This window comes from Lycorma delicatula, chromosome 3 (genome assembly GCF_047948215.1).
Source record: "Lycorma delicatula isolate Av1 chromosome 3, ASM4794821v1, whole genome shotgun sequence".
NCBI classification, from domain to species: Eukaryota; Metazoa; Arthropoda; class Insecta; order Hemiptera; family Fulgoridae; genus Lycorma; species Lycorma delicatula.
In genome coordinates this window covers 83069012-83087245 of record NC_134457.1, presented here as the reverse complement: position 1 = coordinate 83087245, position 18234 = coordinate 83069012, and the positions used below count along the sequence as shown (strand labels likewise).

At 29.5% G+C, this 18234-nt stretch overlaps 1 protein-coding gene across 1 annotated transcript in view; it reads right to left on the bottom strand.

Moving 5' to 3' along the window:
- The window catches only part of LOC142321750 (protein spitz-like), a 429978-nt gene that overhangs the window by 339166 nt on the left and 72578 nt on the right, over nt 1–18234 (bottom strand). The gene's annotated exons all lie outside the window — the stretch shown is intronic.

Here is an 18234-nt window from a genome sequence, read left to right as displayed (position 1 = left end):
ACATCTCGGTTAAAACCGTGACTCAGTCAGTCTTGTCAACTGGGGGCGACGTACGTTGAAACCGACAACTGCTACAAGGCCGTAAAACTCCGCAGTAGACCACACTACACCCACATAGCTTAAACTCGACTGAGAATAAAGTTATTATAAAATTGATGTAATTATATGAATAAAACATATATAAATTTTACAGATCGACGGTGAATCTATAAACTATTAAATTTACCATCGCGACCTTCAAAAACATTATTACCGACGATACGAACGAAACAGATCGTTCGCGATTATTACGAACAAACGACTTCTCTTGTTAACCATTATTTTATGGAATAATGGTGCGAGGCGTTACGGTAACGCACATTTAATGGAGGATATAAAGGTCTTAGAAGGTAACGTTAATGATCTGACAAGGGCGCGCCCGAGTGAGAAGTGGCTGAGCGGGGGAAGTGCCCGGTTAATAAGGCATTGTCTAAATAAAGTTATTACGGTCTGAAATATTTAAACTTTATGAAAAAGAAGATTAAACAAAAGTGACTCCTTGTTTTGAGTAAACATCATTTATTCAATAGACTAAAATAAGAAGAAAACAGAACTGGCCTAAAAACCTATTAAATACTAAACAAAAAATGATTTTTGTTTAAAGAAAGATTAAAATTATTTAATCTTTCTTTAAATTTCGACTGCAATTAAACTATTAACAACTTAAAAACCCTTAATATCAGCCGTCTTCAAAAAAAATTTAGCTTAAAGAAGAATTATAAAGTAATATTTTTCATTTTATAAAAGATTAAATATGAAAAAAAGTTTATTTTTTATTCCATAGCTTGATATTTGTTAAAATATGGTAAACTTACAAAAATCAGTAATCCTATGAAAAACGCCGTTCACAACAAACGGAAAATGTGGGAAAAACAACTCGATAAAAATAAAATAAAGAAGGAGGAACGACGTTAAGTACTTCCAAGCATAAGGTATAAGCTGTGTAGGATGGAAAATACGTATTATTACTTAACTGAGGTTTATCGAGTGATTTTCTTGAAGTTGAGTGTGGATACTTTATCACAATGTATATAATTATATATATATATACATTGTATATACTCAATATATACAATATACATACTCAATCTGATACTAACTTACACTGAAGAAATAATGGCAAATCAATAATCCTTTATTTCAAAATAAAAACTAATGGATTAAAACTACCCGTTTTTTTGCTGGGTTTAATAACATAAGTTTTCAGTTTTCAGGGAAAAAAGTGTTGTCAGTACTTATTGATTCAAAAGTGTTTCCACTCCAAACACTTGATTTTATTTTGAAAGATGATCAAAATGGGCTTGAATTTTTAAAACGAATAAAGATTTCCAAAAGTCCACAAGGAGAAAGGATTAAAGAGAAAATATTTTTGTAGACTTCAAATAAGATATCAAATAAAAAACGAGAACTTTCACAATACGTAGAAGTCTGGAAATGCTGTGTGCCAGTCTTTTAAAATTATTTCACAGAACTTCTAAGGGAATCTCAAAGTCAGATATCTATGGAGAAATAGTGGATAATCCGTTAAAATCTAACAAGATTATAGGATTTGTCTTTGAAAAGCTACTTCTTGTAATAAAACAAATTCTTTTCCACAAAATCTAGCAACATTCAGCAAAGAAAATGGTGAGCAGTCTATCAAGACTTTTCGAATGAAAAGCGATATTAAGGCAAAGGAGAGTCCGAGAATTATTAACTATTATTAATTATTGCTAGACCCTTAAAAAGAGTGTTTCCAAGGTAAATTAGAAAAGGAAGTCTTACTTTTATACTTTTAAGAGAAATTCATATACTAGGCACAAATTTCAAATACGTAATATTACCGTGCCGTTTTAAGGTTTAAGCGTCATCCAAAGACATTACTGACAAAAACTTTAAAAACCATATCCGTATTCCGCGCAAAATATAATTTTAAAATCGCCTCTTTTCAATCTTGGAACGAAAAGTTGAATAATAGTTTTATGCTCAAATTACAAAATGGAAGTAATTACGAATACTTCAATTTAATTATTTAAATCCAACAAAAATTAATACTTTTAGTTATTTTTTGTTCAATAAATTAAAAATTGAAAAAGATTATGCGATCCTAGTTACGAAAACTATTCAATACATAATACCAAGCTCAAGAATTAAAAAAAAAAAATCATTAGAAAGTTATCCTATTCCGAAAAGCGACTTAGTGTATTTCAGTTGTATTTTCACTAACCCAAATGAAAGAAAAATAAGAACATTTTCTTTAGTTCAGAGACTGATACAAAATCAGTAAAATTATAACAATTTTCATGTGTTTATTTATTACAACAGATTTAAAACAGCGGCTTTTAAAAAATAGACGTTATACGACTTATCTAATACAACTCAATTCATTTGTATTCATCCAGATCAAAACGGATGTGGAGGATGTTATGTTTTTAATTATGTTTAACAGATATTGTAATAAATTACCACTAAATTACATGAGTAGTTCTATATATATATATATATATATATATATATATATATATATATATATATATATATATATATATATGGCACGGACAAAAAATAAAAACAAAACATTTTATAAGTACAGAACATAATGTGTGTGTGCGCGCGCGCTCTCTCTCTCACACACACACACACACACCACACTGGTTCTCTTTAAAATAAAACACATACGTTTTAATTTTAGTAAAATTAAAAACTAATTTTTAGTTACATCGAGTGAAAATCTAACGAACCGTTACAACATTACATGTATATTTATTTCAATAATTAAATATTTGGTAGTAAAGTTCAAACAACTAAAAATAGTCTGATCTAGGTAATACGAAAAAATCTTTACTACTTTTGAAATGTTTTAGAAATATATGTCATCACCTCGGTACTAAAAAGATCCTTATTTACAGAATATGAAAAACTGTCAAAAAATTTTAATTTTTTTTTGCCAAATAAACATGTTTATATACTATTTATTTCAATTACAATGTCTTATCCATAAATGGGGAAAAAGACTGTCATTATAGGAGACAGGTTCAAGTATTTCAACCAAACCAACAGTCTTCTTCCATTTCCTTTAACATTTTTCTTCCTTTAATTTACCCATTTTTAGAGTAAATGATTTACAGTATATTAAAACAGCAGTTATCTCAATGGTAATAATTCAAATACAATGAAATGCATGCAATAATATATTCCTAAAAGTACCATACATACATACATACACAAGCGCGTAAACGTTAATAGTTTCAAAACTAAATGCTTTCACCAAATGTCAAAATAAAGGCAAAAATTTCAAATTAAGAATGATAGAATATAAGATTTGAAATAACCCCTATTAAGAAATAATCTAATATTTTAAACAGTTGTTATGAACTCTTAGGACCAAAACAAAGTTAAGTAATTTAATTCGTTGGGGATGCACTTTAAAAACACAAGCAATTAAAATATGAATTGTTTAAAGCGGAATTTTGAGTGATTCTTTTTTGACTGACGGTTTCCCTTTGGGAAACAGATTAAATTGATACTCTTGGACTCTTCCGCATAATACGAAAATGTAGGAAAAAATTCTTTTTCGATTTACTTAATATATACACCTCAAGTCATATAGACAGTGATATTTTTCGCATTTCTGTAATAAATTGTTTAACATCGTTAAAGAGACGTACAACGTTTAAGAAACTGAGATGGAGATAACATTTTTTATAATCCACCTTTTATGAACTTCGTTGGAAATAAAAAACAATTCAATATTTTTACACGTATCAAGAACATATTTTAAGGAAATGTTTTGTCGAAATTATAAGACTCAGAAATTATTATATTTTAAAAAAACAACTGTGTTTTCCATTTTTTGCTGAAAATTTTGAACGGCGCGCGTTTTTTGCCGTTTAAACAAACGTGTTCAATTTTGTATACGGTCTACATTAAAATATTTTTCTGTTATCTTTTTTCGTTGTCCGGACTATAACAACAATTAAAGATCATAATGTAAACCATTCGTTCTCAAAGTGAGCGATAACGCCCCTTGTGGGCGCTGGAGGCCTTCCGGAGGGGGCGGTAGTACGCCCACAGAAAATTGAGGGCGTTCATCAGGTGGTCTAAGAAGGCGATGGCTGATTAAAAAAAAGGCAAAAATTACGTTTTCCTGATATTTCAAACTAAAATGAAATACCTACCACACTAGTACAAAAAATAAAAATATCTTAAAAACAGCAACTGTAATTATTACTTTTAACAGATGGTAAGTTTAAAAACTTTGAGGGACGCTAGAAAATTTTTGATTCTCAATGTGGGCGGTGGACACTATAAAGTAGTATAGAATTTTCGCAGCTTTCTTTTGTTAATTTCTAACCCGTTTATCTTAATAATGTACCTTCCCTAATCTTATGCAATAAAATAAACTACCTATTTTAACATTAGAAACTACAATATATTTCTGCTTTACGCCTACGAATTTGTAATATATATATAAACGAATATATTTAAAGCTGTTTAAGAATCAAGAGAAAAAAAATGGCGGATGCCAGTAATAGAATATCAAAAAATGACTGTAGAATAACGTAACAGTTTTTCAAAAGGTGGGTGTTACTGATCCCGCGTACGACTGGCTCATCGATTTAACCCTGTTGAAAAGGTTTCTAAATATAGTTTGATAACAGTTTACTATAAAAGCAGTTCAATCTTCTTCAAATTTTATTATACAGAAGTGGTAAAACTGACAACCCTTATTACGTGCCTATAATGTAACAAGAAGAGATATAACATTCGACGACAATAAAGGGTGAATGTTGAATACGGGTGTTGTGGAACATTTAGCTCCAGCTGTGCGATTCAATACATTGTGCGTGAAGAAGCAGGAAAGCAATCAGATATATGTTGTAATATGTGCGGTGTATTAAGGTAGACAGAAACAGAAGCAGCGGCAGTAGTAGCAGATGTTATCTAAAAATAAAATAACTACTATATATCTTGTGTATTTGTGTAGATTTTTATCCAGAAAAACTACCTAACGTGTGCCATTAAATGCTGCTTTTAACAATTAAACGGATGCCCATTATCTGTTATCGTTATAGAAAATATGAACCGAAAAATAATTTTTTCTTATATTTACCCGCCCAGATGTATCGTCATTCTTTCTTTAAAAAAAATTCGCGACATACCGGCAATCCTCACGGATTTTACCAAAAACCACGTTCCCCACTTTATATAATAAAAGATCGTATCATATTACATAATCGGTCAAAACATAACTAATAAATTCTGCAATATCAAACGGGAAACCTTGCGTAACAATTTAAAAACAGCAAATGAATGACTACGATGAGGTAAAGAAACGTAATAAATTCTTTTTCCACATACAAGTGAGAAATATGAAAATCATTTCTTTCTTGCAATTACAAAAACACAAGCAACGACTATCTTTAAGAAGATGATATATAATTTTTTTAGGAAAATGAAAACACTTTTTTAAATTGGGAATGGTGCTTTTGGAAATATATTTATTTATTTTTAACAAACAGATAATCTGTTTATGTTATCTGGGTTCTTGAAGAATTTGAGAAAAGAAAATTTTCCAAAAATAAAAATTTGTAGATAATATTTCTCATTAGTGATAATCTGCTAACTGCTGTTATCTAATAATATTTTATATTTAGATAACAATTACAGCACGATAAAAATGTAGATTTCATTTTCAGCAAGATCAAAACTTACTATTTGTTTTGAGAATAATTTAATAAAAACCCCGACTTTTGTCAAAATTATTATTATGCGTACATATAAAGCTATCTAAATTATAATATTTTATCTGGGAATACTTGAAATTCTTTTTATTCCTGTTTTCAGGGTAGAAAATTAGGTTGACAGCCGATTGCTTGGTATCAGTAAAAACGAAACATTTTAACGGATATTTAGTAAATTAAAAATGCTAACTTTTCCATTCGTCGCCTTTACTGGAAAAATAAGCCTAGCTTATAAAAGAAAAAAATATGCTTCCACAAAAAGGGGAAACGAATTATTTTCACATAACACAACCATTATTTCGACCTACGCGAAGGACCTTTTATTATGTTTCCTTTTTTAAGTTTTTAATGAATAATCTACGACTATCTAAACGATCATACCAAATTATTATTATTTAAATTAAAAGTTATAATTTTATTCCATTAACGTTTTCAAACGATAGCCTAGAGGGTACCATTACTTTGTTGATTTAAGCTATCCGTTTACATCTTTACCATTATCGTGGTCCTTGTAAAGCATCCTAAAAAGATACTAGTCAGAGCTGATTTTTCTGAGAGTAATGATGGTAACGAACACAATGAAAGTGTTGCTCTTATCAATACAACATTACCGGATTCGAAATAGGTTTGACAATCTAAATGTGGGACGGTATGTTCATCTCAGAGACGGGAGCAGAGAACACACTTCACAGCTTAATTTACTCTAATACGTCGCAAGGTATGAAATTCTTATGTTTCCAGAGAATAATATTACAAGCCTTATTACAAGGCTTGTAATATTATCTAACACTATTAGTGTTAAACCACCTAACAAATAAGCGTACAAATTAAATAAATTATTTCTCTACACTAATTTAACATGTACTTTAATTAAACGTATGCAAATATTTTTTTATTAACGCCTTTTAAATTATTATTATTTTTTTTAATAGTGATTTCACTTATTTATCTTTTTCACAATTTGGATCGATATTATTTAATGTACGAGTATTGGTTACGTACAACCACTTACCTAAGTTTCACTAATTAATTTTATATTTTATTTCCCTTTCTGCGGTTTTTCCACGGTTTTCCACGATCTTTTCGAAGTAACGCTAGGATACTACCTACTCTTTGTTATCCGCAGAGGATTACATCTAGCGATCCCTGACGCGGTATAGTTACTTTATTATAAAAATAAAATACAATTTATAGACCATTAAATATATATTCAATTATTTATCAGAATAGTGTTAATAAATATTAAGAGTAAGAAAAAGTAGACAAGAACAAGCAATCCTAAAATCAATTACAAATAAGGCTGTTAAATAGCAAACAACATAAAAAAAACTGTTTGAAAAACCTAGAAAATAAAGAATACTGAAGAAAAGAAAAGTTTTCTTAAAAGGTTTCGACTTAGGACTAAAGTATTACGAAAGAAAAAATATTCGATAAGTAAAAAAAATTCAATCAAGGACAATAAACCGTAAGGATAACAGTCCCGTGAGATTTGTCTAGGAAAGAAAACACGATAACAAAATAGTACAAATTAATTATTTACCTGGAAATTTTGTAATAGCGACAAAGACGAAGATGCCTCCTAAATTTAATTTAAGGTTCTAAATTTATAGCGCTAAACTATACGGTAAATAAGTACAGATAAGGCCGGTAAGGTAAAACAAACATGGTGATGAACCCACAGTCCGAACAATAACGACTATGGTCTAAACTTCTCAATAATATTCTCACTATTGCATTCTTATATCCCATTTTTATTCTTTATACCACAGTAATCTAGGCGACTCATATTAAACAGACGCTAATCTAAATAATGAAAAATTCTTTTAATAATCCTTTTTTAGTTTGTAGACAAGCTGATTAGTAAACGAGTGTTTTTTAAACTTTTTTATAAAAAAATGTGATTTTTAAATGTATTTTCATTTCATTTCATTTTTGAATTACAATTTTTTTTTAATTTTCAATATAAAAACATATTTTAGAGTTATAAGAGTGTAACATTTTTACATACATAATTTATTCCTTTCTTACTACGGTCGATTGAGAAAATGGCCTGATCGAAAAGAGTCAGTGTAACAATTATTGACACAGTGAACAAATCAGCATGAAACGTCGACATTAGGGGGAACTACAAATAGTACAAAGCAAAATGTTAACAAAAATCTATCAGATTTGTCTAGAATTGTAGAATTCCAAACATCAAAATTCTACCAAATATAGAATTTTTTCAATTAAATTACATTACCACATTAATTTAATTAATGCAGAAAAATATTTTCAGTTTTAATTTTTCAATACTTAAGAAACTTTTAACCTTAAAGATTAGAAAAAAAAATTAAATGTTATATTAATAATAAATATTAAAAGATTGTGATTGATAATCAAAATAAAAATATAATAATATAAGTACACTTTTAATATAATTAAAAGTAAACGCTACACTGAAAAAAAAACTTACAGATGTCCCACAAAGAAACTGAGAAACTTTCAGGACATGTTCTACCGGTGAAAATAACGAAAAAAGTTCATATACTAGGTCTGGAAACGCTTTGTTTTCGAGTTACGGCTGGCGAACAATTTGGCCCAGGTTTCAGCTCTTCTAATAAAAAGCCCTACTGTAATTTCTGGGGCCCAAATTAAGCAGTAAAATTGGCAGTTTTTTTATGTAATTTGAGCTGGGAAATAGGATAAACAGGTCCCATACCTGTAACTTCAGTAGTGTTTAAGATATCTAACAGATATTTAACAGTAAAACACAAAATAAATCTCCTTTAAAAAAGGAGATAAAAACTCTGTTACTCAATATAGACCAATATCTGTACTCTATTTCTTCTCTAAAATCTATGAGGAATGTATGAAGAACAGATTAATATCGTACCTCAATAAAACTTCTTGTTTTAGTAAAAACCAATATGGATTCATGGCTGGGAGCAATACTGAAAAGGCGCTCTTAAATTTTACTACCCAAGTATTTCAGGGCATAAACGATAAGAAATGTGTGAGCGGTCTATTTTTAGACATAACAAAAGCTTTTGGTTGTGTAGACCACAATGTCCTTCTACGCATTCTGTGGATGAGTGGTATTAGAGGTGTTTCATTTGATTGGTTTGAGAGCTATCTGATCAACAGGCGACAGTGCGTAAGAATAAAAGGGTGTTTAAGTAACCTTGCTGGGGTACAATATGGAGTCCCACAAGGATCCGTATTGGGACCCATACTATTCATAATATATGTAAATAGTGTCTGTTCGGCACCGCTTAGAGGTAATGTATATGCGTTTGCAGATGATACTGCCTTGTGTTAAGTCCGCAACACCTGGATAGAAGTGGCTCAGGACATGCAATCGGATTTAAACGCTCTGCGGTTATGCTTTTCAAATCATTATATAATCTTGAGCGTTGAAAAAACTTTGTATATCAACTTCTGCTTAAAGGGGAAAATAAAATTCCCGCTTACAATAAAATATAAATGGAAAAATGTGTGATAAATAAATCCGACAGTTTAGAATGTAGTGAGATCGAACAACGTGATATTTGTAAATACTTAGGCATTGTGTTAGATAGTGATCTAACCTGGAAGAATCATATTGCGCTATTAAAGCAAAAACTTGTAAGCTATCTTAGGATATTTTATTTTTTAAACGAACTATCCCCAAAAATAAACATGAGAAAACTTTATTTCGCTATTGTGCATAGTCGAGTAGACTACGGCATCAGCTGTTAGGGAGGAACTTATGTTACAAATTTAGATTCCATAATCAAAATCCAAAAAAGATTCGTTAGAATGATAAGTAAAAAAAGAACTATGGATCATTCTTTGCCAATATTTAGGGAACTGTCTATATTACCGCTACGTTATTTATATGTTTATAAAGTAATAAAAATTTTCTTTATCAGAAGCGGTCATAGAGATAGTATGATATCCGAGTACGAACTTAGAAGTAAAAGGAATGTATATGTCCCAAGAGAAAATAAAACGAGTTATATGAAGTTCTTTTCAAGTACTGCTCCTAGATTGTATAACATACTTCCTAATCGTATAATGTCCAGTAGGAACCTAAGCACTTTCTTAAAGCTACTAAGACGATGGCTAATTAATATTGATGACGCTGAAAGTATGTTCCATGTAATTAAATGATTTATGATTACATATATAATTAATTATAATGCTTTATACTATTGGTCTTAACATAGTAATAGATTTTTTACATATATAACTTAACGGGTAGCACTGGATGAAAGGTTTATTAGTAAACATAAATATTTGGCGACGATTGATCTTCACTATACTTAACTGCAGAAAAGATAAGTTTCCACCAGAGTAAATCACGAATTGAACCAAAACTAATCCTCCTATATAAGATGAAACTTTACTTTTCCCCTTACTCAAACTAAAAATATTAATAGAAAAGGGATGGTGCCACAAAACGGGCGAGACCCTTGTGGACACCTAATCTTTCATCTTTTACAAATAATATAAATTAAGTATAATTAAGTTAAGTTAAGTAATAAATATTAAATTGTATTATAAAACAATGTTAAATTAAGTATGATTAAGTTAAGTATTATAATTAGTATTAGGATTACTCCATTAATTATTAATTCTGTAAAAGTGAAAGAAATAAAAAAAAAAATTCGGTGTCGAACAAGTTTTTTTAGGTTGCAGTACAATATCTTTGTTAAATGACTAAAAATGCGGAAGACTTGACTAAACAAAACTTGCAGAGAATTTAATTCTGAAAAAATTAATATAAATATAGCCAATTAAAAGTAAATAAACCTTTTAAAAATTGGTTTTTATTACAGAAAAACTGTGCCAAATAAACATTATTCTTAATATAGCAAAATTAAAAAATAAAATTCAAGAAACTGTAAATGATAAAATAAAAAACCTCAGTTACAGTAATTGTTCAAAATTCCCTCCTTCACAATGCACAAAGGACTCTGTTCCGACGTAAAATATTTACGGTGGCTTTCTGTACCATTTCAGGATCGTTTCGTATAAATTCAAAAGTATTTCGTATTTTAATGAGTAAAATATTTTGTATTAATAAAATATTTCGTATAGTAAAGTATTTCGTATTTTAATGAGTACTCTTCTTTAGTATTAACTTTTTGTTGGTATGCTATCGTACTCATATGCCCCAAATGAAGTAATCTACTGGCTATAAATCGGGAGATCGTGGTGGTCAATTGATTGGTCTACCACGCCCAATCCAGTTTAAGAAACTATTAGCATTCATTCAGGTGAATAATAATACGATTTTCTATTTTTCGTCTGTTTTGCTTTAATAAAAAAACAGATTTTTAAAAGTTTTTACTTACTTATTTTGGCTGTATTTATATTAATTTTCTCAGAATTAAATTCTCCACAAGTTTTGTAACTAAATCTTCCGCATTTATTAGTTATTTAACAAAGCTATTGTACTACAAACCTAAAACAAAAACTTGTTTTTCGAAACCGAATTTTGTGATTTACATCGGACATCTTAAAAACTACTGTAGTTACAGTTGTGCGACCAGTTTTATCCTAATTCCCCAGCTCAGATTACATAAGAAATCGTGAATTTTAGTTTTAATTTGGGTCCCAAAAATCACAGTAGGGCTTCTTTTTATAAGAGTTGAAATCGATCGATATCTTTTCAGAACTATGTTTATATGAAGTTTTTTTCATATTTTTCACAGTGGAATATGTTCTGAAAGTTTCTCAGTTTCTTCGTAGGGCACCCTGCATATTATAAAACGTCAACGATCAAGCTTTTTCGGAAGATTTGTTCATATTCAATCGAAGTTAGTGAACGGCAGGACAGTCTCAGTTTTTTAATTTTACTTGACGATAACGTAATTCCTATGATTTACATTAAACGATAAAAAAATACAACAGCCGGATAAGCTCAAACAAAATAAAAGGGATTGACAGAAATCAGAAAGGTATGCAAGTTTAGTTATAAGGTGATATGCCGAAAACTGCGGCCGGAACTTTGATTTGTCTGGGGGATTTAAATTTTAATAAAGTACGAGTTTTTTAATGTATAGAGTAAGCAAAGGTAAAATGTAAATTATTTATAAAGATAAATAAATTACGCTGGATAATTTCCAGTGTAATTAAAAATATGGTTAATAACAACAAAACCTACGTAAGCTGAACGCTATTTCTTAAGTAGATCGTAGTTATAATTCCCGTAGGCGACAATAATGAAAAGCCGTTATGAATGAAAAATAATCTTAATTAGAGCCAATCAAAGATTTACATTGTAAAGATTTTTATCTTGCAAAATAACAAGTTTTAAGTCTTACAAATTGTTTAATTTATGATTTCTATTTATATATTACTTAAGAATTACGATTAAAGTTAAAATGAAGAAGGTAAATTTATCCAACTAAAAGTATTTCTGAAAATGACATTTTTCATTTTTCAGAAATTATTCCAGATATTTCGCTGGAAAGGTAAGAAAAATAATAAATTTGAGTTAGGAGAGGGGAACAATAAGATATCGTTGTTATATGATTAAGAACAGCTTAAAGTTTCAATTAATAAGTATTTAGTAATTGATTGATGCGTGATTTACGTTAAGATAAAATCAACAAAATTAATGTCTTCCGAATCAGAACTCTAAAAAAATCAGTTTTTTTCCAATTTACTTAATAGCTACTCAAATAAATTTCTTAACATTTTTTTAACGTAAAACTGCACGAATTAAATTTTAATGAACAGTTTACGAAAATTAGACGGCTCGAATTATTTATCCTCGTACTCAACTCATAATATTTAATCAAATAGTACAATTTATGCGTTGTTTTGGAAAATTCCACGATCACAACATTTTTACGATCATGTAAAAATTAAAGGTTCTATTAAGTTTTTGATATCCAAGCGACCAAGCGCAATTCGAATTTACATCATTAGAAACTGTTTAAGCCAAAATTTGGTGAAAAATAATTTTGAATTTTACGGTTTTATAATCGTTTGTTAATTATCAGGGAAATTTAAATTTCTGTTAAAATTATATTTTTTAAGACAATTTAACCATTTATAAAATAACGCCAATATCCAATTCTACTGAGGCGGACGATGAACAATCGAAATTCTAGTCTTGTAATCAGAAAGCAATTAGAGGAAAAGATTTAATCAAATTGTCCAAATACAGAAATTTTCAACTTCTTTCATCGTAATTCAACACGCAATTTTCAGTTAGTAAATAGTCGAAGTGATTCACGAAAAAAATTGTATAACCGTTAAAATACAGTGCATTTTTAAACACGTTTATTTATAGTGGATAAACTTAGAACAGTATTTACAAGAGTTTGCACAAACTATCTGAAGTATGAGGAAATAAACATGAAGAAAATTCGTAATAACCAAGCCAGCTGGATGAACTTTATTTTTTAAACAGTGCCAGAAAAGTGAATCATAATGATAAAAACAAAATTCGTTCTTAATGACGATTATGTACTTTTTAAGCGAGTCACTCACCTCAATATATAAATAGAAATTCAGTAAATGTAATAAATAGTAAATTTAAAATGAACATACACATGCTTTTCCATAAATCATAACGAAATTTGTTTATCGTACGTGAAAATTTCTTACAAGATGGAATTCTAAGTTTCAAATTACGAATTAATTCTTTAGCGGTATAACATTTTTTTTAAGAAAAGAAAACCTTTGTTAGGTTCTTGATAACGATTACATTTTTTTTTAAATTCGCAACCCCTCCAACAGAAATCGTTCTGAGTTTTGCAGTTTGCAAAGTTTTAATCTGTAATTACCGTTTGAAGTTCCATTGTGATCCCCCAAGTGACAATAACATTCGTAGATGATATAAACAATTTGAAACCAAAAGGCTGTATTTGTAAAGGGAAGAGTACAGGACGACCGAATGGTGTTCGGAAACAATATTGAACGTGTAACAGAGTCTTTTGTGCGTAGTCCTCGGAAATCCGTTAAGAAAACTAGCCGCTAATTAGCGATTCCAGTGACTTCTGCGTGGAGGGTTTTAATAAAACGCTTACAACTGCGTCCATACCGTTTGGGAGCTGTTACAAGCAATAAAGACTACAGATTACGATTTGCGTGCTAGCTTTGCAAATGAAATGATGCACCGTGACGATGAAGACTTTCTTTGTCGTGCCGTGTTAGTGACGAATCAAGATTTCATGTTAATGGAAAAGTAAACACTCAGAATGTGTGTATCTGGGAATCAGAAAATTCTCACGAAATAGTGAACGGGACTCCCCAAAACTGAATGTTTTTGTGCCGTATCCCGACGGCAAGTTTACGGGCCGTTCTATTTCGCGGAAGCAAGTGTGTCTGGAATGCTACAACCATGATATACTACAACTATGGCTCTTTCCTCAACTGCTATACGAATCACAGAATTTTATTTGGCAAAAAGCTCAACGGCAACGCTGTACGTGTTCGGTTGAATGAGATTCTCTCCGACCGCTGGATCAGTCGCCGGGAACCAGATGACAGGGCTTGTTCGCTGTAGCCTCCACATTCGCCCGATTTGACCCCGTGCGATTTTTCCTTTAGGGATTTCTAAAAGATCAAGTGTATGTGCCAACGTTAACGGTCTACCTACCCGACTTGAGACACAAAATTGAAGCAGTTATCGCATCAATTACTCCAGAATTGCTGATTAAGTACGGAATGAACTCTCCTATCGGCTGGATGTGTGGCATGTGACGAATGATGTTCACATTGAAGAGTAATAGGAAAAACTATTGAGTTGCTCTTTCATATCTTGTATAATTTATAAATGTAACTAAAACTTAATAACTATTACATAACTTTAAAACCCCGATGTTCATTTTGAAATAAAAACTGTACTTTAAAAAAGTGATTTTTTTTCTTTCTTACTTTTTCTTTCTTAAAAATTTTCTTTCTTAAAAAGAAAATCTTTTTTCTTTCTTAAAAATTTTGGAAAAAATTAGTATTGCATCATTAAATATTTGTGGCACATACAAAATCTTAATAAGAAATTAATTCGGATGATATTTAAAAAAATTGCTAACATTATGATAGTAAACAATTTTCTCTACTAAAATGAACAAAAATTTAATGTTGAAAAACTTTTCCATGAGAAGTGTAACCGTAAAAATGAAACAAATAAAAATAAATTGTAATAAATTATAACTTTCCTTAAGATTAGTTTAATGCTCGTAACAATAACTTTGAAAACTTAAGCATTAATATAGTGCACATAACTAAAAATAAATATAACGGACGCCATAAAACATATATTTTATGGTGGTATATATATATATATATATACCGTACCAAGACTGTAACCTGAGCTCACACAGTAATGTACACATATTCTTTTTGAGAACAAATTTCGAGAAAAATATGTACAATGTACGATCACTGTACTAACCTTTTGATCTGATTTCATAATCAAGTAATCTTTTTTCAATCTTATGAAGTCAAATACTAGATGTAACACATTTAATAATTATGTAGTTATTTATTATAAATTTTCAACCGTTATTGGTTCGTATGCGACATTACATGAACCAGAATTTATTGTAAGACATTACACGAACCAGAACTCATAGTACAGTACATAATCTAAAACACTTATTTCTGATAGCGTAGTTTAATAACAATTATAGAAGAGAAAATCAAATTTATCCCAACTTACTACAAAGATTTTTAATATATCTTTTATTTAATGTTTACCTTTAACGTCTTATTTACAAGAATAATGTTTTGACCACCCAAGCGAAAATCTTGATAACAATAATATTATTGTTAAAATAAAGTTTCGTTCATCTGTAATCCTTGTGTCACACGTTAACTTCCGTGTAATAAGCGTACCGACATTTTAGGAATTCGATTCCGGGAGTAATCGTGCTTCCATAATATGCATTCATAAAATAAACGCGTACATCATACATAATAAAAATATTAAAATAATACATTTTGAACCTACTATCGTTGGACAAAAGACCAAAAACCTACATTTCTGAGTTCTATCAAGCACGTACAGTTTCGTCTATTGAAAAGGAAAAATTTATCAATTAACCGAAAATTACATAAAATCAATTTAAAATCTTTATTAAACGAGGAAATGCCTCCATTAACTCAGTATTTCAAAAACAAAATTTACACTATCAGTCTTTTTTTTAGTTAAGATGCAAGTAGATCATCTGAGGTAAAAAAAAACGCTAGTCACATTTACTTTTACTGAGACTTATGATATTCCAATAAATCAGGTAACACTAATACGGGCTTGAATACCACTGTCATTTTACTGGACTTAGTTAATATACAACACTACGATCGGCTCATTGAAGACGGCGGTGGAAAATCAAATTACTGTTAATTTTGTTTAATAAGCTTGGCATGGGATGCTTGATGTTACTGAGAATATTTATGCCATTTTTAGGTGTGACTTACACGTTTTATTGGATTACGTACACAACCGTTAACGATTTTATCTTCAAAAAAACAAAAACATTTCAAAAATATAAACCTAACTGAAACATCTTAAAAACCGCAACCTGTTATAAAGCAAGTAAATTTAATTGAATTTAAAGCGGTTTGTTAACAAAATCAGAAAAATGATTTTTATAAAGTAAATTAAATTAAGAAGCATTTAATACAATTAAACAGAAACAAGGAGTTCACTAAACGGAATAGTTTAATTATTATTAACTTTTATTTATATGACACACCAGAAATCTGTAACTTTTGTTAATCAGCAACTCACGAAGATACTAATAATACTGATCTAGTAATACGAGTAATAAAGCGACTTTTACTCTATCCTATATTTCATGAAAGATTGTAGGATTAATAACTGTATTAATATTTTATGTTAATAAAAACTAATATTTCAGTAATTGTGATTAAAGAACGGAAGGATCATATCTCATTTTCAAATGAAATAAACTTAAATGAACTGCATCAAAAAATGTGTACATAAACTTTAATAGGCGCACAAGGAAGTCATGTGGTGTCTATATCAGACTTTTTAGGTTGAATATTAAAAAAATCTCAACATATTGTTTGTTACTGGTTCATAAATAAAACTTTTATAACATTCAAAAGTGAATTTTTTTGGACATACAAAGGTTAGGGTAGTAACACGCAATACATAACAAACGTTTCTTCAGTCATAGAATATATAAGTAAGAAAAAAATATTTTAATAAAATGGGAAAAATATTATTGTTTTATCACACGAACAATCAAGTATGGAGAAAAAATTCCCAATAAAAACTGAATTTGACCTCTGACGAAGGGTTACATTCTTTAAACACGACGGGAATTTTTCCGCGGCTGTTATTTCTAGAAAAATCAAAACAAGATATGAAGCATAATAAATAAACCATATAATTAAATTCAGCCACTCAGTATACTTTAGGAAAAAATTCCAATGAACTAAAACGGACTGAAATATTAAATGGAATTTTCTGCAGTCAAGAAAATACTTTATAAAAAAATTTTTAAAAGTAATATTTTTTGGAATATAACAAAACATGAAATGCGCGTGCACACAAAATATAAACACTAGATGAGTGTATGTGTATATATACATTATATATATACATATTCTGCTTAATATATGAGGTGAACTTATGAACAGAACGCTACATGTTTTATACTACATGTTTTACGCTTATGTCAATACTACATGTTTTCACAAGGAGAATTTCAACCCTGACACAAATTTTAACATTATAATAACAATAGAAGAATATCGTACAAAATAAACTCCTATTTTATTAGGGTTACAAAGTAAAATGAATTTTTTGGAGGAATTAAAAAAAACTGCAAAGATTCGTACATATGATTTTTATCATTCATGCCCTTACGTTTTCCCATAAATTCTTATTCCTGTCTGGTAACCCATCTGGTCGAACAGGAGATTTTGAAGTGCCATTGTCTGTAATATAAAGAATAGATTGTTAAATGGACCTGTTAGTCTGAAAAAAGAATCCCTTTTAGTTCCTTCTGGATTCTTCTTTTCATTAGTATTTATTTCACTTTTTCTTCTTAATCGGAAGAAATCCGTTACTCTGGTCCGTTATACTGATCCTGTTACAGCACTATTTTATTTACACACTATTTCGTATCGTTGTATTCTCAGATGATTCGGGTTTTATTTAGCAGTGAGATTGTAAAAGGATACATTTTATAGTCTCAGGACTTAAATTTTACGTTTTTGTCCGGATAATTAGTGTTTGTAAAAAATAATATAACTGAACATAATTAAAAAAAAAAAATTAGGATATTATTTTTTAAACTCTATTTTTATTGTAATATTTTTAAATTGATACTACGAGCCTTATGACAATGTTCCTATGATTTAATTACCAAGAAAACTGAATGTTTTATTTCATATATATTACAAAGGTCCAATTTATTTTGATTATTTGGAAGAACAATACAGATTCAAGAGTGAGTACTCTTTTGACATGCCAGAAAATAAAATGAAACCGCAATAAGAAGAAAAGGTTAAGGTT